The sequence below is a fragment of the Lynx rufus genome, unplaced genomic scaffold, assembly GCF_022079265.1.
Source record: "Lynx rufus isolate CCGP_SWC_20201006 ecotype Redwood Valley unplaced genomic scaffold, mLynRuf1.p SCAF_10, whole genome shotgun sequence".
Lineage (NCBI taxonomy): Eukaryota > Metazoa > Chordata > Mammalia > Carnivora > Felidae > Lynx > Lynx rufus.
Window position 1 is genome coordinate 85,881,633 of NW_025814824.1, and position 22,957 is coordinate 85,904,589.

At 47.1% G+C, this 22,957-nt stretch overlaps 1 protein-coding gene across 7 annotated transcripts in view; it reads left to right on the forward strand.

Annotated features, from left to right (window-relative positions):
* Positions 1-22,957, forward strand: part of RALGPS1 (Ral GEF with PH domain and SH3 binding motif 1) — a 276,710-nt gene that overhangs the window by 198,729 nt on the left and 55,024 nt on the right. The gene's annotated exons all lie outside the window — the stretch shown is intronic.

Here is a 22,957-nt window from a genome sequence, read left to right on the forward strand (position 1 = left end):
GGCACAGACTGTGTAAGTGCTGTAAAGCTGTGTGTTTTTTTCATGTTTATTTATTTTTGAGAGCGAGAGGGGGAGAGACAGAATGAGCGAAGGAGGAGTAGAGAGAGAGGGAGAGAGAGGATCTGATAGCAGAGAGCCCGATACAGGGCTCGAACTCACGAGCTGAGAGATCATGACGTGAGCCAAAGTCGGAGGCTTAACGGACTGAGCCACCCGGACGCCCCGCGTAAAGTTTTTTTGTTTTTGTTTTTGTTTTTGTTTTTTGAGCATTTAAAATCCCACCACTCTGGCATGTAACGCCTCCGTATTTTTGTCAGGCCGTTCATTTTAATATTGTTAGCTGTTCCTCTATTGTTTGACAATACAGTGTTTCCAGTTTTTGTTGTTTTGTTTTGTGTCTAACCACTGGATCTCCCTGCCATGACACCTTTGTACGTACAGAACTTTTCTCTCCTTTTACAATTATTTTCTCAGAATAGGTTCCTAAGAGTGGGATTACTGAGTCAAAGGATACCAGTCTTTTTCTGGCTTTGAAATCTCTAATGCTTCCCAAAAAAGTTGTACCAACTCACCCTGCTGCCAGCGGCCCATGGGTCTTCCCGTCTCACTGCAGCCTTGCTGGCTTTCAGCGCTGGCCACGTTTTAAAGTTCTTGATGTAATGGGTTCTAAATGGTGGCTTTTATTTATGAATTTATGTGTCTCTGTCCACTCCACTTCTGTGCTCAGAGCTCACTTTCTCTCCCTGTCCCTGTGCCATGACTTGACCGCTGTCCACCCTCCAGACATGAACGCGAATGAATGAATGATTGTTGGGGTCGGGTTCTTCCTTGTTTGTGTGGGAGCTGCCTCAATAGATTTTCAGGGAAAGACAGTGGAAAGATGTTTAAACTATAAATAGATGTGGTGACACCTCTTATTTGGTCAAGGTGGTCCCAGTAATGAATGCAGACTCTGTGCTTCTGGGAGTATGTTTATGTCTCATTTGAATTCTAGAAGACATCAGAGTTAAAACGTTAGTGCGTGATGTATAATTTAAGTCAGAGATGAAAGAGTCTCCATCAAAAACAACCCCTTCTCTCTAGGCGTCCCATAATTACCAAGGCAGTGGTCTCCACGCAGGGGCAGGACTCCCAGTTGGAGAATGTCTGAGGGAAGCCTGAAGGCCAGCCCCTTGGTTCTTGCCTTCCCCTCCCTCCCGGTACCTGGAGAGTTGGCCTCAAAAGAAGGGTGGGACAGCCTGGGACTAGCCCCAGGCGCCCTCCCCCCACACCTGGTGCCTGTGCTCTGAAGTCATCCTTGTTGGTGGCCAAAGCCCTGGGTCCTCCACCTCATTGTCTCTGTGCCGCCTCCTTCCCTCTTCTGTGCTCCATGTTCCCGTGACCATGTGGGCTGAAAGCTGACCCTGATAACTGATGCTGCCTCTCTGCCTCTGACCTTGGCCGGCCTCCTCCCAGCACTGCTTTCCACCCATCAGGTAACCCTAGATCTAACCCGGCCTCAGCTCCTAGGACCCCACCCCACAGCGGCCCGGTACTGGCAGCCTCCCGAACAGTGAACGTAGGAATACATGAACTCTGAGTTTCCTAGAGTGTGGACACGCGCTATCTGTGGGCCTCGTGACTTGAGATGGCGCATAGAGAACCGGCTCTCACCTTAAGAAAAGTTAAGTATTTCTCTTAATATCATTAGCACATTAAATCCATGATTACATTTAAAATTCAAGTTAAAAATAACATAGTGACCCAGCAATTCTACTCCTGGGTATATATGCCCCAAAGAATTGACAATAGGTGTGCGTACAAACAAAAACTTACATGTGCATGTTCATAGCAGCACAATCACAACAGCCAGCGGGTGGAAACAACCCACATGTCCACCAGCTGATGAACATGATGATAAAGCAAAAAATGGTATATGTGTACGTTAGGCTATTATGCATCCATAAAAAGGAATGAAATACACATGCTACAACACAGATGGCCCTTGGGAAACACTATGCTACTGCTTGAAGCCAGTCACCAAAGGCCACATGTTGTACGATCCCATTTACCTGAGATATCCAGAGCCAGAAAATCCATAAAGACAAAAACTAGATCGGTGGTTGCCTAGGCTGGCAGGAGGGGGAAGCAGGGGGTAAATGCACACAGGATTGGCTTTCGGGTTGGTGAAAGAGAGCAGTGATGGTTGCACATGATCATGAACATACTAAATGTCAGTAATGGTAAATTTTATGTTACGTAAAAAAAAAAAAAAAAATACATGGGTGCTATGTCGGCAGAAATCATGAAGGTGATATGTAAATGGGTGAAGTTAAAATAACATTACAATAGGGGCTCCTGGGTGGCTCAGTTGGTTAAGCGTCTGACTTCGGTTCAGGTCATGATCTCACAGTTTGTGGGTCCAAGCCCCGTGTCGGGCTCTGTGCCGACAACTCAGAGCCTGGACCCTGCTTCGGATTCTGGGTCTTCCTCTCTCTCTGCCCCTCCCCCGCTTGTGCTCTGTCTCTGTCTCTCAAAAATGAATAAATGTAATAATCAATAAAATAACATTGCAATAAATAAAGCAAGCTAAGAAATAGAGCTATGGATATGTCCATTATATCTCAATTTAGAAAAGAAGGAAGAGAGACAGACAGACAGACAGACAGAAAGAGAGCTTTGAGCCTTGACACTCCAGGGATACTGTATCATCCCGAAATATCCTTTGCTGGAAGGCAGACCAGTGTGACCTTCAGTGTCCACATTCAGACAGCCACTTTGCCTGCCGGATCTCAAGGCAGCCTGACAGGAGTTACTCTTATTCTCTCCATTTAAAAAAAAATTTTTTTAATGTTGATTTTTGAGAGAGACAGAGTGTGAGCGGGGGAGGGGCAGAGAGAGAGGGAGACACAGAATCCGAAGCAGGCTCCAGGCTCTGAGCTGTCAGCCGATGCGGGGCTCGAACTCACGAACCTCAAGATCACGACCTGAGCCGAAGTCGGATGCTTATCCGATTGAGCCACCCAGGCGCCCCTTATTCTCTCCATTTTACAGCCGGGGTACCCAAGGCCACAGAAGCAGTCAAAGGCAGAGCCAGGCTAGCTGGGCTGCTGGTGAGGGATGGTACATGGAGGGTCAGTAAGCTGTTTTGCTCTCTGCTGCTCCCACCTCCGCTCTGAGAGCGGCTCTTAGACCAGAGGAGGAGCCCTGAGGCCTTGGGGCCCTCAGCACACGATTTGGAACTGCCAGTGCTATTAGAGGCAAAATAAGCCCCATGCGATGAGATTTGGGGCCCAGCTCTGCCTCTTACCACATGTGCAAACTTAGGCAAGTTGCCTCACCTCTCTGTCCCTTAATTTCCTCATCTAGAATATATATGTAAAGGCATTTACTCAAATGGAGGACTGTATTTCCCAGTGTGGTTCTTATCATGATAATCTTAATTAAATAATTGTTTGTGCAGCTACTTGTTCGCTGTCCGAGACCTCCTCTGGGCAGCAAGCTCCTCGAAAGCAGAGGCTGTATTGGTCGTGTTCCTCGTGGTCTCTAGCATCTACCGTCTCTATATGTATTTGTTGAATGGGGAAAAAATTAATGCCTGAAAAGCCCTTAGCCCAATGCTTGGTACCCGGTAAATGCTAGTAGATGTTAGCTCTTGTCATGAGTGTTTTCATTATCATTATTATTGCTCTAGGTAATGTATTAAAGGCTTTCACACAATAGCTCTGATTCTCAGAACAGCCTTGCAAGGTTGGAATAGCGCTCATCTTACCAAAATGGAAATTGAGGCTCAGGTAAATTAAATAATTTGCCCAAGTCCCATGGAATTGCTGACAGCAAAGCTCACAACCTGCCACTGCCCTAAATTACTCGCCAGTAGCTGCAAAGCCCTGAGTCCCTTCATACAACTGAGGACAGTGTATATAATATAAAATTAGATGTTTTGGAACACACATGTCATAGAAAGAAAGCACATTTGGGAGGGGCGGTCCAGTGCTCACAGGTTTGGAGCATGAGAAGTTCTGGTCACCCCCAAAGATAAGCAGCTTTCTGAGGCTGCTGCCTTTGGAGTGCGGCAGGCCTCCCACTGTGCACCTGGGGCTCTCTGTGTCCACCCAAGTAGTAAAGGAACAGAGAGGGAGAACCCGGAAGGACTGGCATCTGTTCAGTGCTTGATCGTTAGGCCCATGAGGGCAGGCAGGGAGCACGTCTGGTTTTTCTCATGGCTGCACCCTCAGAGCTCAGCACAGAGTTGGCAGAGCCAGTGCTCAGCAGCCATTCGGCAGATGAACAGCTATCTGCGTGACTGATCGAATGAATGAATGAATGAATGAATGAACGAACGAACCTACTGTCTTCCAGGCATTGTGTTGGCTTGCTTATAGTACCTCATTTACTGCTCTGAATGGACATATGAGGTGGGAACAAATGAGGAGATGAGGCCTGGAGGGGCGAGGTTGGTTCCCCAGGGTCACCCGCTGGAGTGGGTGTTCACACTTGGGTCTCCGAACCCGGTGTGCTACTCGGAAAGTCGAGAGGCTTCGCCTGGCCGCTGGGATTCCCCATCTCCAAACAGGAGTGCCCCTTGGCTCTGGCTGTGGGAGAGGCCAGAGAGCAGACAGGAGCAGGGAATGAGTTGCTCTCAAGGTATTCCTTTCCACGTTCAGCCCTTGCTATGGGTGTAATGGGATGTGGGGAGCTGGAAGAGGGAGGGGACGGTGGGGTGGAGTGGGAGGTGCCACCTGGATCCTTGTTTCTCAGAGGATTGGGCATTCCAGAGACCGTTTTCTCTACTAGTGTCATTGCCATCACCCTAACCTTTACTGAGCAGTGACCTTATGCAGAGAGCTGTGCTCACCTCCGCTCCTGCCAGCTCACCTCTGCGTGGTGGGGGGCACACCATTGCCTGCCCCTGCCACAGAGGCTGAAACAGGATCAGATTGCCGAGGGACATTCTGAGGCCGCTGGGAGCGAGTCGGTGGCAGAGTTGGCCCTCCCCTGAGACTGCCCGGCTCCAGAGCTCCCACCCTAAATGGCACCAATGGGACTGGCTTCCCAGGCTGGCCTCCAGAGGACCGCTTAATCCCCAGAGCAGCTGCTGTCCGGCGCCCAAGCCCAGCCCGTCCGCCAGCGTCAAAGCTGAGAAATCTCAGGCGCTGTGTGTCCTGAGCCCCATGGCAGGGGAGGTGCCGACCCCGGAGTGGGCACCTCCAACCGAAGAAGTGTTGGCTTTGGAGGCCTCAGCCCAGCGCCATGGCTGAGCCGGGGCCCATGGGCCAGTTGGAGTGAGGTGTGGTGGGCCATAAATCAGATTTCCTCCCTGAGCTCTTGGTAATCCACTTGGAACTATGTCCTGTTCTGGCCCAGAGATGTTTCCACTCCCCAGAAGGACATCTGTCCCGTCTGAGGTCAGGGTCTATGACTCAGACTTCCAGGCAAGGACCACAGGACTCAGTTCCTGGCGTGAAACAAAACCGAGAGACTGAAAGGCAGTCCCTACAGTCCTTGTGTTGAATGGAGCACGGATTGGGGCCAGCCAGACCTGGGTTCAAATCTTGGCTTCTCCAACCGCTGGCCAAGAGACCTTTGGAAAGTCACCCTTCCTTTCCGAGTCTCCGTCTCCCCATCTGGATGATGGGGGTGGTACTTCCCTTGGAGCCCTGTTGGCAAGCGAGCTGAGGGGGGTGGGGGGTCTGACGTCCAGAGCATAAGGCTTGGCTCAGGCTCCGCCCACAAGTGGCTGCGTTCCCCACCCGAGCTCTGCAGGCTCCATGTATTCCCATGCTGTCCTGCGGGGCCAGGACGAGGAAGGGCAAGGCAAGGCCACACTGCTGGTCAGAGCCCAGATTCCCAAGGCGACCTGGGGTGCAATCTCGGCTCTGCCGCACACTCACTGTTTGGCCTTGGACAAACAGCTTAGCCTCTCTGAGCCTCGTTGCCCCTTCTGTAAATTGAGGATTCCAAGAGATTGTGCAGATGTAGCTGTCAGCCCAGAGCCTGGCACACAGTAGGAACTCAATGACCGTGGTCGTCGTGCCAGGCATCCGCTAACCCTGGGCTCCCACTCTCCCACCCCTGGCTCCGAGATGACTGATTTGTCCCGGGACCTGTCTGAGCCCCTCTTCCGGGGTCCCTGTGTATGGACTGTGGGTCACCAGAGGGTCTTGCTGAGAGCAAGACCCAGACCAGATCACCATCAGGAAGCTCTAACCAAAGGAGAAGAGGAGGCCTTCGCCCAGAGCAGTGCCCACTGCAACGCAGGAAATGGGACATTTGCAAAGTATTTTCTTTCACCAGTGCCCTGAGGTGATGCCCTTCCTCTTTAGCTGAGATGAGGTTTTTCAGTTTCCAGAGAGACCTTCTATCTGTGTCCCTGGGGGACACCTCCCCCTCCCAACCCACCCATACCATTGTCAGTTCTACTCGGGGCAGCCCACTGTCCACGGCCAAGTGCAGGCTCCTGCTTTCTGGGTGCTCGGTGTTCAGTGCTCAGGGAGTCGACAGGAGATGCCCTTCCCCGCACCCCACACTGAACTTGACAGAAATGCCCCTGTCTGTACAGTCGATTATTGAGGCTTCTCCACTGGGCCCGCAGGAACGTGTTCATCCTCAGGGGCGCCCCTGCTTTGCCCACATCTGATACACCCATTGGAGGGGGCGAGGCATCTGCAGGAGAGGTTTCTGGGCTTCTCATGCTGCTGATGAGGAAGTGTGGCAAGAACACGTGTGATCTGTTCGCAGGGCGTCCAAAAGCTGAATCTGCTGCTGCCCTCAGTCTGTGATGGTGAAACGTGCCCATAAACTTGTGGAAAAAATGTGCATGGACCAATTTTTACGGCATCCAAAATCATACGTCATCTCTTTGGGTCTTTATACACTTAAGCACCATAATTACCAGGGGGAAATATTTTTCATCTTAAAAAATCAAAACAATCGGCAAATCACCAGATGTCCACTAACATTTCATGAAGAAACAGCCCTTCTCCTCGGAGAAGCTCCCCTCCCACGGGGAAGCAGATAGCTTACGTCATTGGAGGCATTTGGGGGAGCGTCGGGTTCCTCCCCGCGCAGGGCAAAAGGGGCTCCGACAACTCACTCGGAGGGTTGGGGCCACTTCTCTGGGTTTGCTGTTGTTGCTGCTTTTCCTGTGCTGTTTGCCTGGATCGTTACAAGATTTTTTTTTTCAAGTTTATTTATTTTGAGAGAGAGTGTGTGTGCAAGTGAGCGAAGGGCAGAGAGGAAGAGAGAGAGAATCCCAAGTAGGCTCTGCACTGCCAGTGTGGAGCCCAATGCAGGGCTCGAACTCACAAGCCGTGAGATCATGACCTGAGCCAAAATCAAGAGTCAGATGCTTAACTGGTTGAGCCACCCAAGTGCCCCAAGATTTTTTTTTTTAATCCAAACATTCATCCTGGATGTGTGTGGGGTTGGCTCTCTTTCCTGGGCCCTGGCACACTCTCCTTGGGAAGACCCCTGTCCTGGGTCAGCTTTCTGTTCTCAGGCCCCCACATCCCCTTATAGTCTTTCTTCCTCTGTCCTTTCCTTTGGCATCTGATCTTGCCAAAGCGGCCTCCACATCAGTGATGCAAGTTTCCCAAGGGTCCATTTTGCTCCTCGCTGCTTCCGATGTTAATTTTTTTTTTTTCTTCTTCTATCGTGTCTTTTAGTTTCCTTTTCTTCTTTTCTTATCTCAGGCGTCTCTAACTCATTCTTGTGCAGGTTCACCTCTGACAGTTCTCTCCTGTCTCCAAAGCTTTGTCTTCTTGTACCATATTGAGAAGAAAAAATGTCTTGAAATTTCTTTTGGCTACTGGAAAGGACCATTTGAGGACACGTGTTCTCATGGCTCAGCCCCTTCATGCAGCTCAGGCTCCAGAGTTTGGCAGTGTTTTTCCATGTGCTCCCTTGGTGGATTTTCTTTCCTCTGTATCCTTGAATAAGGTGAAATCTGTCCATCTTCAGGGCATTTGGGGTTCCTTCTGAACACACTCCAGCGATCTGTAAATGGAGGTGAGTACATGGAGGGGAAGGAGGCTGCCGGCGCATTCCAGAGCCCCCAGATCAGCTCCTCCTGGGCAGCGTCTTAGTCATTGACCTGAGTTCTCTAGTTTTTAGATCCCTGGGTCTGTGAGTCTGGGGGTAGGTCCTGAGAGGTACAAGTTGACATGGTCTACATTGCTCAATTTCTATCCTCTTCATCTTCCTAGAGTATATTTAGTATCTTCCTGGGTCCTAGCAATAAGGCTGTCTATCAGTTGTGGTGAGGTGGTTTTCATTTTTTTTTTTTTCCGAAGGCTTTATTTTTAAGTAATCTCTACACCCCACGTGAGGTTCGAACTCACAACCCTGAGATCAGGAGTCTCACGTTCCACCGACTGAGCCAGCCCAGGCACCCCCATCTTTTTCTCTATTCACAAAAATGTTGGTGTTAAGTCAGGGGAGTCTCTGGGAGAGGCTGTCTAGTTTCTTCTGGAAGTTTCCAGAAACAGATTTGTTTTCCCCCATCCACTCTTCCAGTTGTTGGGATTTTTTGCAAGTAACTTCAGCTGCTGTGCTGGCCCCGTTTCATGTGCATTAATTCCTTTAGAGTTCACCACAGCTCTGTGAGAAGGTTACAGGTACTGTCTCCATTTCCCAGGGGAAGAAAGCAGTTGAGGAACTCGCCCAGGATCACAATGGACAAATCAGTGGCAACATCAGGATTTGAACACCAGTGTCTCAAGTTTTAATATCACTTGTCTGGTGTATGCATTGAGCTCTAAGTATGCCATACATATAACATATCAGGAAGGGTGTGGGCACGAGAGCCCAGTGACCTGGGCTCAGATCCCACCTCTGCCATCTATGTGCTCAGTGACCTAGGACAGGTTACTTAACATCTCTGGAGTTGAGGAGAGTGGCTGAGGCTGGGGAAGTTAGAACGAATTCCGTGAGTATTAAAGACACGATCAACCCATTTCTGTCTTACTTATACCACGATTTCCTCTGGGGCTTCTCATTGGCATCTGAGGATAATTCCCCAAAGTAAATCTATACTAAGTATTATTTTTTAAGCAGTTCCACATCCTTAATTATCTGTGTAATTAATGCCTCTGTTGAATGCCTCTGCTGGCCTGTATACTTCATGGGGTCAGGGACCACGCCTGTCCGGTTCTCTTCTATACCCCTGTGTCTAGAATGGGGGAGCCACTCAGCGAATATTTGGAGCACTAATGCCCTTTCACGAGGAGGTGGACGTCACTGAGTGGGCTGGCCCCTAAGCATACCACCCTGTGCTGTTGGAGCTTCCTCTCCCCATAGTGACCTACCACCTTCCTGCCCCCCACTGCTTCTGATTGGTCAGCAGACATGCCTCCCTTTCCCTGGGCCTCTCTCTTCCCTGCAAAGCATCCTCTGATGGCATAGCCAGGAGTGGCCTAATAGAGTAGCATTGGCCAAAAGCCTGCAGGAACAGCAGTGAGCTGTGAAGAAGAGGGGAGGCCAGGACTGAGTGAGGTGGGTAGGACCAACCAGAGCAGAAGTCAGGGTCTCAAGAAGGCGACCAGGAGCCCAGAGTTAAGGGGACCAGGTTTCTTGAGCCATTTCCTAAGGGAATGGGGTCTGGTGGGCAGGGGAGAGACAGCACAAGGAGAGTGAGTGTGGGTGGGCCAGTCTGGAGCAGGACCCCAGCCTCTCCCCTCCCTTCCCACCCGAAATGCACAATCTCAGGCCAGGGCCAGCACTGGCCTCAGTACTTCTAGTGCCCCCTGCTGGTGGGGCCAATTTTCTCTTGCCCCGGTGGCGTTGACTCCGGCTTGGTGCGACCCAACCTGCAGACCCAGACCCCTGAGTAGGGCTGGAAAAGGCCGGGCTTGCGCCAGGCTGGTGGGATCTGGCTGGGCCGGGCGCCTCAGTTACGCAGAGTGACCAGGGAGAAGGCCCCCACTGTGGAGCAGGAGAAGCTGAAAAGTGGGTTTTCTAGCACAGTCCTATGGGGACTCACATGGTCTTATCTCTAGCGAAAAAGAGAGTGATGAAAACACCTGAGCTTGAAAACCACATATAAATGAGTAGTCAGATACCTTTTTTCTTCCAGAGGGGCCTAGGGAGTCTTTCAGTATTTCATTTAAGCAAAATCAGAAAAGAATTTGCTTTATGAAAGTGAAAATTGGTTTGGATCTGGCTAACCCTCTGAAAAATCTGTTGCTTGTTTTCCAGAGAATGCAGAGATTGGGGATTGAGGTTTAGAATGTTGTGTTTTGTTACACAGTTTCCATTGAGTAATGAATAAATCTGACAGTTTTACCTTTGCCTAGTTATTTTCTGTTACACTTAAAGAGTAGGTGAAGTGTGGTCACAGATACGTGAGCACATTAGAGGAAGTGGAAAATACTTTGGTGGATGAAGCAGCCGTCTGTGTGAGCTCACTCTCTGGCTGAGATCCTGGTGGCCTCGGACGTCCAGGAAGCCTTTCTGTGCACAGTAGCAAATCTCTGAGCCAGGGTTGGAAAGACAAGCTCGAGAGTGTTTTCCTTGGCACGTGGGTAGCCTCGATTCTACCCAATATGAGGCAGGTTTCCGAGGCTTTCACTGGGGGAATCATCTTACGTTTCCTTTTGGTGACGTCAGCTACTCTGGAAGCCCATTGTAGCACTCAGAGAAATGTGGGTGTTGAGCTTGGAGGTGCCAGAACACAGGGTTGACCCTAACGGGGTGGCCGTGGAGCGGGGTGCCCTGCAGCCGAGGCCACGCCCTTCCACTGAGCAGTGGACTTTCAGTGCCAGACCAGAGAGTCAGGTATGTACAGGTAAAGACCAACATCCCCTCCGGTCGTCCCCAAACATCTTCTGAGCCACCCACTCTGTGCTAGGCTTGGTGCTGGCCCCTTGAGATTGCAGAGTTGGATAAGACAAGGTCCTTGTCACAGAATGTGTGATATATACTGTAATCGAGGGGAGGACAGTGCGCTTCAAGGAGTCAGCTAACAGCCGGAGGAGAAGGCTGAGTGGGCCAGGGGACGACATGCCTCTGCTGATCCAGGGAACCACAGGAAGCCCACTCAGCTGGAGCATCACATGAGGAGAGAGCAGGAGAAGAGATCGGAGGTGCAGGCAGGGCGCAGAACCCACAAAACCGCAAACGCTTGCCCAGTGGGGATGGAAAGTCATTGGGTTCATTTTAAGTTGGGGAAAGGCATGGTCTGATTCGGTTTTAGAAAGATCACTGGATGCAGAATGGATCAGAGGTGGAGACCAAAAGCAGAGAGAGGAGTCAGGAGGTGAGGAAGTGTTAATGGTGGCCTGGAGACAAGATCACAGGCAGTCTGTAAAGGTTGGTGGCCTTTAAATCAAAACCTAAAGACCAAGTCTTTGCCAGGAGCTAAGAATGCTGGGGAAATCATTGTGTAAAATATTATCTCCATCCTCCCTGCCCCGAAAGTGTTTGTTTCTCTAATAGTTGAAAAGAAAGAAGGAAGATAGACCTTGGTCTCTTTTATATTTCTTTTTATTTTAAGTTTATTTATTTATTTATTTAGAGAGAACATGAGCAGGGGAGGGGCAGAAAGAGGGAGAGAAAGAGAATCCCAAGCAGGCTCCACACTGTCAGTAGAGCCAGATGCAGGGCTCAAACTCACGAACAAAAGACCATGACCTGAGCTGAAATCAAGAGTCAGATGCTCAACCAAATGATCCACCCAGGCGTCCCCTGACCTTGCTCTTTTATATTTCTAAAAGTAGTGCGTATTCATAGCTAAAGTCTTCAAAAATGTAAAATTCTATAAGGTAGGAAATAACCCTAAAATTCCATCCCTAAAGATTGCCACCTTTAACAGATTGGGCAATAATCCTCTCTCCCTCCATCCTTTCCCCTCTTTGTGTGTATGCACCTGCGTATGTGAATCAATACAGGTATACAAAATCATACCTGATTGTTTTCACTTAAAAACACATTGTGGGTATCTTCCCATCTCAGTTCTTGGAAACACATATGTTTTATCCTTCTAATTAGCGGTGTCATATTCCACTGCTTGGATAAAAAATCATTTCTCTGAACCATGCGGTTTTTCACAATTATAAACAACAACAATGGCGTAATGAATAATCCCCGTTTATTTTGCTCATTTGTAAGAATATTGCTGTAGAATAGATTTCTAGAAGCAGAGTTGCTGGATCCTGGAAAACACATCTTTGAGGGTTTTGATGGATACTGCCAAATTCTCCTTCTGAAAGTTTCTATCACCTTATACTATTGTCAGCCTTTTATAAGTGACTGTTTCCATACGCTCTTGTCAACACCAAGTATTATCAACCTTTTCGACCTTTGCCAGTGTAAATAGCCAGAAAAAGGAAATCTTGTTTTAATTTGCGCTTCCTTGATTATTAATGAGGCTTGGACATCTTTGGTGCCTTTACTGACCATCTTCTATAATGTTATTTCCCTTGGGGCGCCTGGGTGGCTCAGTTGGTTGAGCATCCGACTTCGGCTCAGGTCATGATCTCACGGTTTGTGAGTTCGAGCCCCGCGTCGGGCTCTGTGCTGACAGCTTGGAGCCTGGAACCTGTTTCAGATTCTGTGTGTGTGTGTGTGTGTCTCTCTCTGCCCCTCCCCTGCTCATGCTCTCTCTCTGTCTCTTAATAATAAGTGAACGTTTAAAAAAATATATAGTAAATTATTATAACGTTATTTCCCTTTATAGTAGGAGGTCTTTATATGTCAGAACTAGTGATTGTCTAATACACTGCAAACATTTTTCCCACTTGAACATTTGTCTTTCCCCTTTGAGCACTTCTGGGTACTTTCTCTGATGATGCATAAGTATTTCTGTTCAGATGGAGTCCAGTGGGTCAACCTTTCCTGTCATGGCTTGAGTTTTGTGTCACACTTAAGTCTTTGTATACCCCAAGATTATAAAAAGATTCTCTTCCAGTTTATTCTAGTTTATTCTTCTTCCCATTTAGATTTCAATCCCTAAATCAACTGGAATTTATTCTGTTGTAAGGAATGAAGTAGACATCTAGCAGCGTATTCTCCTAAACGGATAATCATTTGTCCCCAGGCCATTTATTGACAGACGCCGTTGACTAAAAAATGTACCTGTATCCTTCACTCGATTTCTGTGTCTGTGTCAATCTGTTGCTTCCTACTGTCCACCTTTGGTTTGTCTGATTCTGGAGGAGGGCTCTACTGCATGATGAGTGTGGATTCATAGCACATTTGATAACAAGCCTCTCTTCTCATTCTTCTTTTCTCCCATCCAAGTACTAACCAGACCCGACCCTGCTTAGCTTCCGAGATCAGACGAGATAGGGCACGTTCAGGGTGGTATGGCCGTAGACTAATTCTTCTTTTCAAAAATGTTCTAGTTTCATGTACTTACCTCTTCCAGGTGAACTTTGGAATCAATTTTGGGATCATGTGAAGTTAATGTATTAATTAGGCAATAAATGACATTCTCACAATGTTGAGTCCTCCCATTTAAGCATATTAGAGCTGTCTTCATTATTTGCGTCTTCTTCCATATCCTTAAGATATAGTTCATTAGTTTCAATCTTCATTACCAAAGCGTTACATTCTCATTGTGACAAATAAAATAGAGTTGGAGAGACAAGTTCATATTTGTGTGAATTGTGCTTTTATTGCAGTGAAGTAGATTTTCAAAGAAAGATTAATAAGCCCGGGATATGTGAACATTTAATTTTAATAAGTTATATGTAATTTTTCTATCAAATGTTTTATTCATATAGATCTTACACCTTTCTTTTTAAGTTTACACCCAGGGTTTTATAGTTCTGTTTTTACTGCACATGGCCATTCTTTTTTTTTTTCTTTTTTTCCATATTCTGACTGATGATTTCCAGTATATAAGAATGCTATTGACTTATGTATGTTTTCTTTGAACTTAATTCTGTTATTTACCACCAAGAATTTTTAGTTTAGTGTCCTAGATTATCAAATTATATAACTAATATGATAACTAATTATATATCACCTTAAAATATTGGCAATATTATAGGTGTCTTTAATATTTATAACACATTTCTTTTAAAAAAATTTTTTTTCTAACATTTATTTATTTTTGAGAGACAGAGAGAGACAGAGCATGAGCCGGGAGGGGCAGAGAGAGAGAGGGAGAGACAGAATCTGAAGCAGGCTGCAGGCTCCGAGCCATCAGCACAGAGCCTGATGCGGGGCTCAAACCCACAAACCGTAAGATCATGACCTGAGCCGAAGTCGGCACTCAACTGACTGAGCCACCCAGGCGCCCCTAACACATTTCTTTGTCTTGTGTTATGTCGTTGGATTGTGTCTCCGGCATAGTATTAAATGACAGCAGGATGGTAGGTATTCTTAACTCGTTCCTGTTCACAGCGTTTCGCATCAAGAACATTGTTTTAATTTTTCTAACATGCATTCTTTATCACATTAAGGAAATCTGTTCCTAGCTCAGCACTTCACCAGGGATGGATATGAAAGCTATCAGTGACTTTTTAGTATCTGCCAAGATACTAAATACCATTGCACTCTTATAATAAACCTATTTCCTGTATTATTCCTTAATATACTGCTAATTTGATTTGCTAATATTATTTTAAGATACTGGTGAATTTTATTTGCTAATGTTTTATTTACAATCTGTGGATCTTTATTTATTAATGAGATTTGTCTCTTTTTTATGCCATTTCTCTCAGGTCTTGGCATAATCGTTATGCTAGAGTCATAAAAAGAACTACAAATAGTTCTGACTTCTTCTGTTTTCTGCAACAGTTTAAATAAGATCAGTACTTCTTTTCATTTTTTTTTCAATTTTGTTAAATGTTTATTTATTAGAGAGAGAGAGAGAGTCAGCATGAGCAGGGGAGGGGCGGAAAGAAAGGGGGACACAGAATCGAAAACAGGCTCCAGGGTCTGAGCTGTTAGCACAAAGCCTGACATGGGGCTCAAACTCATGAACCATGAGATCATAACCTGAGCCGAACTCAGGTGCCCCTCTTTTAATGTTTTATAGATGGGTTCCATAAAGCCATTTGGATATTGTGCTTTGTAATTATAGTATTTTCTCAATATTACTAATAGTTTTTCTGTATTGACAATTGAAGGTGTTTGCCTCTTCTCAAAACAATTTTGGGAAGGCAGATTTTCCTAGTAAGCACCCATTTCATCCAGATTTTCAAATACGTTGGCATAAAAATGACACATACTGCTATTTTAGCATCCCCTCCATATTTGGAATCATACTTTTTCTCTCTCATCCCTAACATTATACATCTGCGTTTTCTTTCTTTTTTTTCCCTTTCATCATACATACCAAGAATTGTCTACTTTGACTTTTTCAAAGAACCAACTTTGAGTTTTATTTATTACCCTAGAGGCCTTACTTTTTTCTAACTTGTTATTTCTGCTTTTGTATTTTTATTACTTTCTCTCACTTTTCTTTTGCTTTGTTTTGTTCTTTTTCTAGTCCTCTGTAATAAACACTAAGTTCATTTCTTTTTTACCTTTCTTAATTATCAGTGTACACATTTGTGGCTATAGATTTTTCTCTGAGTAGAATTTGGTAGCTTTGGCTACACCCTCTATGTAGGTAGTTTGTGATTTTAATTTTAATTTCTTCCTTCATCTCTGAATTACTTGGAGTATTTTTTCGTACCCAAATGGTTCATTTTTACAATTTGTTTTTACCCGTGGGGCAGGGAGGGAATGGGATCGTTCCAGGGTTACCAAAACCACATGGATTATGAGTATGGGAGGTATAGTTTCCCCCAGAGGAAAATTCAGGGCCTTTTCCAAAAGCACTGGGAGTGGATATTAGGCAGACACAGGTGCCAGTGTCTTTGCTGCCGCCAATAGAATTGTTGAAGGGTTTGATGAGATAATACATGTAATTTACTTTGTACCGTGTCCAGCACAAAACAAGCCAAATAATACTAACCAGATTAATACCTTCTCCTCACGCCCTTTCTTACTGCTGATCAGAATACTGGCACATGCGATATGGTCCCATGGCTCCCTAGAGAACACAAGCAAACAGTAGGTTATCCCACTACATCTGTAGAGTACTAGGTAATCCCTGTGGCATGAGAGGATCTGTGATTTTCTCCTCATTTCACCTCAGGGAGCTGGGAGGAGATTTGGCTGCCCTAGGACCCTAGGATTCTGTGCGGGCTGCAAGACTGCCCACGTGCCTTTGTGATGCATTAGCCTCAACACCAAGAAATAAACAAGGCCATGTGCTCATCCAAGAAACATGGTCTCTGACCACCTGACGTGTGACTTCCCCAGGCCCGCCCCCTTCCTGCAGACCTAGGAAATATTTGTCTCGACGTTGGTGAGCTTCCAACACGTTTCATATAAGGAAACTTCTTTAAGTGAGGATTTGTTCTGAAGTCCGTGTTTTGCATGATTGATACTAATGAGTGGGCACTAATTAATACCCGTAGTTTTCTGCATCTGATGGGGAGCGTGATCTGCCTGCTGACATCTCCTCTGCAGCACACGGAATTGCTTTGTGCTCTCTTAAAAAAAGAAAGAAAGAAAGAAAGAAAGAAAGAAAGAAAGAAAGAAAGAAAGAAAGAAACCCTAATGAGGGGCTGCTTTGTTACTTCATTTGGAATTTATCAAGACAGCGTATGTGATCAAACCACGCAAGTATAGTTCTGGGTGCCAGTGTTCCTCATGTCTGAAGTTGGAAAGTGATCTTTTCAAGGCAGAGCAGGAGAACATGGAAAAAAGTCTTTCATCTCAAACCTTAAAGGAGAAGGAGAGAGAAAATGCAAAGTGTAAGATGGAAATGTGGCATATTTTTATGCTGTGGAGGTTTTTTCTTTTTTCCCCTCAACATAGCAGAATTTTCCTTATTAAATAGATAGCTGTGTGAGAAAAACCAAAACCCGCCTCGGGATGGCAGTGAGGCGGGTGGCGATGGGAGAAACAAGAGAGCAGTGAGTTTCTGGGCTGCGGCAGAGCCCTGGTGCCAGCCGCGGGTTCTGGCCCTGGGAGGCTGAGGGCGCCCGGCTTCTAGCGGGCTCTGCGCCACGGACCATGGGTGTCTCTCAGCTTAAGAGAAAGTGTCTGTTCAGGAGAGCACTTCCTTTGTCAGCCTGGCACTCCCTCCTCAGGGCCGTGGCGTCCTGTGGACACCCCTGGTGGGGGGCCTGCATTCACGGGCAGGAAGGTTTGGCCACACGCCCCCAGGCTTGGGACCAGCCCAGCTGTGGAGGGCGTCCACAGCAGAGCCAGCAGAGGGCTGCTCACCACTGGCCCTGGGGCTCTCTGCCCCACTGTGACAGTCTGGTTGGCACTCATATCTGCAGCCGCAGAGCGTCACCAGGCCCTGTGTGGGGCGTGGAAGGAGGGAGAACAGAAGGATGTTCTGGGTGGCTGTCCATCTCCGAGGAGGTCCAGTCTGCAAGTGGGCAAGCCATGGGGCAGATGGCAGCTGCCAGAAGCATCCTCTGGGAGTGGGACAGGCCACAGCACGGGTGGCTGGGACCCTCTCGCCCCTGTGCCAGCCAGGGACTCCCAGCCCCCAGCCCTCGGCATGGCTCTCTGTTCCAAATTTTTTGAGTTAGGCAAGACTGAATTCAAATCCTGATCCCCTCATTTGCGAGCTGTGTGATCTTAAACAAGCCACTTCACCTCTCTGAGCTTCCATTTCCTAATGTGTAAAATGGGAGAGTGAGAGTACATTCTGTCCTGGTTGCTGTGAGAGCAAGGTGGTACAGGTAAGGCCACCCTCTCCTGTCGCAGACCATGGCTGTTACTATTACAGATGTTTCCCCCAACGCGTCTGCACCTCCCAGTCTAGCCCTGGGCTCTGGCGTTGCTCAACCCTGTGGCAGCCAGGGCCGGTGGCTGGCCCAATTACTGTCCATCTTAACAAGGCCATTAACACAGCATCATCTGCTGCAGGAACTCTGTAATAAATAGGACGGGAGCTGAGACATCCCAGCTGTGCCGTCCCAATCCAGACGGAATCTCCCAGCACTGGCCCATCTGAGGTGGGTGGCCACCACGTGGTCGGCATCTGGGCGCCATCCATGGTTATGGCAAACCCAGCTGGGTGCATCCCTCCCATGGGCGTCCCGACGTTCTTCCAAGTGGGGCCTGGCCATGGAGGCAGGCTCAGGGTCAACTCAGCTTCTTGGGCACCTCAGTGGTCCAGGCCCCGGGCCAGGAGGCCTCTCAGGATCACCTTCATTACCCCAATCACAGTCAAGAAACTGAGGTCCCGGGAGGTGAAAGGCTTGCCTAAGGCCACCCAGCTGGTAAGTGGCAAAGCCAGGGTTCCAAGTCTCCTGGCTCCAAGCCCCACGCTGTCCCACTTAACGCCACTGCTGCCTGTCATGTGGCACAGCTGGCAGGGCCGCCAGGCCTGGGTGGGCCCAGTGACGATGAGACCTGGGACAGATATGCCACGATGAGTGCCAGGGTGCCGGTGGGGAGGAGATGGAAGGTGTGGCCAGGAGAGGTGGCCACAATACAGTCGTGAGCCCTCTTGGAGAGTGTTAACCCCACAGGGGAAAGTGGGCAGGGAGAGACATAGGCTGGGGACCTCCGCTATGCCCCTTTCTTGCCTCGGCGTCTGTCAGGCAACAGGAGATCTGTCTGGGGTAAAGGAAGGCCTGACAGTATGGGAGCCTGGATGGACAGACGTGTGTTTGAATGCTGCCTCGGCCATTTCCCAGCTGGGTGGCCTCAGACAGGCCATGCCACTCTCTTAACTTCGGTTTCTTCTGTAAAAATCGAGCTAAAACCTCCCTGACAGCTGTGTTATTGTCACGAACGCATAATATGGGCAATATAAGCTCTTAGTTTAGGACCCGGCACATAGTAAGTGCTCAGTTTTATTATTATTGTTTATTTAAACATTAAATTAATTTTAGTATATTTTAGGGTGAAGGCAGGTGGGAGATACAGGCGTCCAGTTGTGGAATGAGTAAGTCACGGGGATGGAAGACACAGCATGATTGTAGTTGATGGTATTGTAGTAGCATCGTGTGGTAACAGATGGCAGCTTATGCTTGTGAACACAGCACAGTGTATAAACTTGTCAAGTCACTGTGTTTTACACCTGAAACTTTTCAAATGAAAAAAAGTAATTAAAAAAAATAAATGCTAAATTTTAAATACATTCATGAAATTTATTTTATTATTGTTATCACTTGACTCTCAGTGTGTCTTCCCTCAGCTGTAAAATGAGAGCATAATGTGTTTCATGATGTGATTGTGTGGCTTACATAAAATATGCCTTTATTCATGCATTCCTTCATTCAACTAATGTTTACCACGCAGCCCCTGTGTGCTCTGTTCCAGCTGCTGGAGATTGAGCTCTGGAGCGAGACCCACTTCCTGGCTCTGATGAGTTTTAAGTCTGATGGGGAGAATCAGACATTAAATACATGAACGATACAAATAAGTATCATATTGCAGTTGTGGTGAGTGCTAACTGTATGTGGGGCTTAGCACAGCACTGGCATAGTACAAGTGGGAGGTGGCTGTGCCTATGATTTCATTATGATTTAGGCTTTTAAATATTTCCAGCTATGGGCTAATAACAATGCTGAAAAGATTTCTCTGGATTTGCACAGTATTAACTGTAAAAGATTTGCTGCCTTTGGAGTAGCTTTTGTCTTAGGAACCAAAAGACTGTTGAGATGGAGTTTCTGTCCAGGCATTGCCGGGGCTCAGGGTCTGCCCTGGTCGCTGGGGACAGGCCTTTGCGGGGAGACACCCCGCTCCGCGCATCCCCTAGTCCTCAGCGTGTCACGGCATTGGCCTGTACTCCCACGTCCTGGGGGGTAGACAGGGGGTAGCATTGGAGTCTGCACAGTGGAATGATCTCTGATGAAGTAGTGAGCTCCCCGTGTCCCCAGGGTGCAAGCGGGAGCTGGGGGGTAGAAATGGGGTGCCACTCCTTAAGGAGAGCTTCTCCTGGCCTCTGTTCGCACACCCAGGGACCTGAGAAGAAGCAGTCCTCGCAGGACGACACAAAGCAAGCCTCCATGCTGAGGGTGTTATTTCAGAAGAGCCGATTCCCCATGTGTGTCTGAGGGCCAGTGAGTGGGTCGGAACACAGGGGCGGGAGCCAGACAGACCTGGGCTGCAATCCCACGCACCCGCTGTGAGGCCCAGACAGGTTTCTTAATCTCTCCGAGCTTTAGTTTTCTCCTCAACCCTCAGGGGTTGATGGCAGGGTCACGTGAGTAAGGAGATAAGTTCCCAGCTTGTAGCAGAGCCTCCAGAAGCCTCAGTTTTCTCCCTTTTCCTGCTCCCCAGTGTCTCTGCTCCTGGCCAAGTGTTCATTCTGCCACTCAGTCGGCTGGGTTCAGATCTGCCCAGAATCTGCAACTGGAACAAAGGTGCCACGGGTCCCCTATCCCACCACGTCATGCTCAGCACCAGAGGGTACTTTGTGTTGTGGTTGAAGCAGTAATGGGATTCTCAGGGTTGCCACTGCTGAATCCCTGGGGAGGTAGCTGAATTACATTTTTAAAAAGGGAGAGGAAAGACAAGATCCAAAGAAAGAATACATGTGTGGATTTCAACATACCAAGCTTGGAGCTTCCATACAAGGGAAATTATTTCTAATTATTAAAATTTTGGAAACATGGTGCCACTAGAAAGAAAGGAAGTGGAAATGGCTCCTATTAGAAGTGCTAGCATATGTTTCTGTGATTTAATGGTTTCCCATAACAATGCGTAGCTATTTTTAAAGCAGACGAATGACTCATGGTATCCAGCACCAGCAGTCCACTGTGGTGGCAGGAAGCCTGTGCTGTGGGGAGGCGGGCTAGGGTGCGACCCCCACCTCCATCACTTACCAGCTGTGTGGCCCGGAGCAAGTTATGCTTCCCCTCTGCATTTCCTTTTCTTCCTCTGCAAAATGGGTTGTTGTAAGGATTAATAAGGTAATGAATGTATAAGTCATTATACATTGTCCATCCATGCAAAATACTCACAACTTTTACAATAAATACCTGGTTAACTACATCTATAGTAAGTCTCAGTAGTTAATAGTAAACTTTTAAGGCTATAAATTTTCCTCTGAGTACCACTTTGGTCAGATCTCAGATTTGGTCAGATTTTGATATGCAGTGCTCTTACTGACATTATCTTCAAGTGATTTTTTTGTTTTCTATTTTCTGCTTTTCCTTTGACCCAAGAGTTGCTTATGAGAGAGAAAGAGAGAGAGAGAGAAAGAGAGAGAGAGAGTATGTGTGTGTGTGTGTGTGTGTATTTTCTAATCAGTTAGAATTTTTTCTATATTTATTGTTAATTCCTAAATTTACTTTTTGGAACTTAATGAGCATTTCTTTATATTCTAATATATAACCAATTTCTGTAAGTATCCCATGGGTATTTGAAAAGACTGATATTTTCATTTATATAACCTTGTTAACTTTGTGAGTCAGTATTCATATATGCACAGGTATGTACATATATCTGTATATCTGTGTATATCTTGTAGGTGCATACACGCGCACACACACACACACACACACACACACACACACACACACACACATTCTGGAAGAGACATGCCGAAGCTCTCTCTATAATTGTGGCTTTGTTGAATTCACCTCCTTTCTGGCAGTTTTTTGCTTTATATATTTTGATGCAATGTTGCTTTGTGTGTAGAAACTTGTAAGTCATTAGATCTTCTCAATCAACTGCGCTTTTCGTTAACATCGGTCAGTCACTCCTCTTTGCCTTCTCCAGTGTTTCCTGCCTTGAATTCTGTTTTACATTGCTGCTCCTGCTCAGCCCACCGGTAGTGTAGACGTAGTGGTAGTGCTCATGGAGGGCTGCGGGGGGGATATGCCAACATTGTCCATGCTCAACCCCAGAGAGCCTGGAGTGTGGATCATGCTGTACAGCCAGTTCTCCTCTCCCATCCCTGGCCAGGTGGCTTGTCCCAAATTCCAGCTGGGATGATGCCAGGAGGCTGTGCTAAGGCTCACCACTGACCTATCATAGCAATGTTTTCGTATCACATAATATTTTCTTATTAAGCTCCCTCAGTAGAATTCTCTGTCTAGCCTTTGTTCTTTGTACCAAGGACTGTTGTTGCTTTTTTGATTTCTTCTTTTGTCATAGTTAATTTATGATTTTAGCGTGTGTGTGTGTGTCTGTGTGTGTGTGTATACATAGAAAAATAGACACATAGCTAAGTGAATAAATAAAAAACCGAATTCAGGGCCCCCCGGGTGGCTCAGTTGGTTGAGCGTCCGACTTCGGCTCAGTTCATGGTCTCGCGGTCTGTGGGTTCGAGCCCTGCGTCGGGCCCTATGCTGAGAGCTCAGAGCCTGGAGCCTGCTTCAGATCTGTGTCTCCCTCTCTCTCTGCCCCTTCCCTGCTCATGCTCTTTCTCTGTCTCAAAAATAAATAAAAACATTAAAAAATTTTTTAAAAATGAATTTAGTGGGGCGCCTGGGTGGCTCAGTCGGTTAAGCGTCCGACTTCAGCTCAGGTCACGATCTCATGGTCCGTGAGTTCGAGCCCCGCGTCGGGCTCTGGGCTGATGGCTCGGAGCCTGGAGCCTGCTTCCGATTCTGTGTCTCCCTCTCTCTCTGCCCCTCCCCCGTTCATGCTCTGTCTCTCTCTGTCTCAAAAATAAATAAACATTAAAAAAAATTATAAAAAAAAAAAATTAAAAAAAAAATTAAAAAAAAAAAATAAAAATGAATTTAGTCCAAATGGGCGTTGTCCTGGTTATGACACCTTGGAACCTATTAAATGTCATTGGTTGGTGAAATATACAAGTATCCATCTTATTTTCCATTTGGGTTACAGGTGAAAACCCTTGTGGCTGGAGGCTGTATGAACTAGAAATGCTGAAATCTTGCCAGTATTCATTTTGGTTGTCACCCAGATATTTGATTACATTTGAGCCATCTATGTGAGAGATTAGCAGTCGGGATTGGAATTGAAGTCAGAATTATATCTCGATTTTCCATAAGCCACCCCTTATACCTTCTAGCACAGTGGTGCTGTTTTG